Below are 1,429 nucleotides of genomic sequence, written 5' to 3'. Positions count from 1 at the left end.
AATAAAAACATCATCGCTTTCTCAAAATCACATAAAGTCATATTATAACATCGACTGAGATAAAGAATAAAATGAAATATTAAAAATACGATGTATCTCGCTGCATTGCGCGAGTACTCTTCTAGTATATATATATATATATATATATTGGATGTCTTTGTGCCAACTATGAGGTTTGCATCATAAAGTTGTCTTTCTTTAGATGACTCTTTTGAATTCTATAACCATGGTTGGAAACCAATCAAATCAAATGGTAGAAATTATAGTGCAAATTAATTATATATATATGTAACAACCCATATATTCCATGTACAGATAATTCATATCATCATACTCATAATACTAAAAATAGTATTGTTATAAAACATGGACTAACAAAAATTTTCTTTAATACATATATGAATAAACAAGTGACATCATCATTTAAACTTTTCCCTTTCCTTTATCCTGCGATGTATGATGACCTGCAAAACCGGTTAGTCCAACAACTGAGCGTTAGTGAGTGTATAAATCCCAAACAACATACTTTCCAAATAATCAGTTCAGAATCAAACCTGTTCTGACACATAAACTTATTTATGTCTCTCGCGGTTACACCGTCATTACATCTCTCTCGCGGTTACACCGCCATTACATCTCTCTCGCGGTTACACCGCCATTTCATCTCAAAAACACTTCAAAATTATTTCAACACAATAACTGGATTTGAAGTCCGGTCAAACACTTAGAATATATTTCGACATTCAGGACCAGAGCCCCTCTGGTCTATCTTCCAGGGCTTCTGGTTGAACCAACCAGACTTAGAATATAATTCAACTTCTAGGACCAAAGCCCCTCTGGTCTTTCTTCCAGAGCTTCTGGTTTCACGACCAGAGCCTCTGGTTGAACCAACCAGACTTAGAATATATTTCAAAACCTAAGACCAGAGCCTCTCTGGTCTCTCTTCCAGAGCTTATGGTTTCACGACCAGAGCCTCTGGTTGTACTAACCAGAGCTTCTGGTTCCGAAAGACATGACCAACCAGAGAACCGGTCACCTCTTGTCCGATTTAGGGTTAAGTCCGGACAACACTTGAACGGTTTATTGTCCGGATATTAATCCGGACATCACTTGGACGATTTAAGGAAGAATCCGCATAAAATGAAACATAATTCATAATAACCAGTTCCAAATACTACTAAATTGTATGTAAACAATTTATACTCAAAGCTTTAATACACTCACTTTAGAAATCAGATATCCTAGCTTTGAATTCTCTTCTTTTTTTTTGTCATTCCGTATGATTCACCAAGGAGTCTTTCTAATATAGAAAGTGTTTCAAAGGTGTGCTAAGCTTCTTTTTCTTTCACATACACTTGCTATTTATAGCAAGTGTATGGCCGCCCCTCAAAGGTCGGCTAACATAACTACATCACCCACACCCACACAC

Source organism: Cynara cardunculus, assembly GCF_001531365.2.
Source record: "Cynara cardunculus var. scolymus isolate 2C chromosome LG 4, CcrdV1, whole genome shotgun sequence".
NCBI classification, from domain to species: Eukaryota; Viridiplantae; Streptophyta; class Magnoliopsida; order Asterales; family Asteraceae; genus Cynara; species Cynara cardunculus.
Note: the sequence above shows the minus strand (reverse complement) of the source record.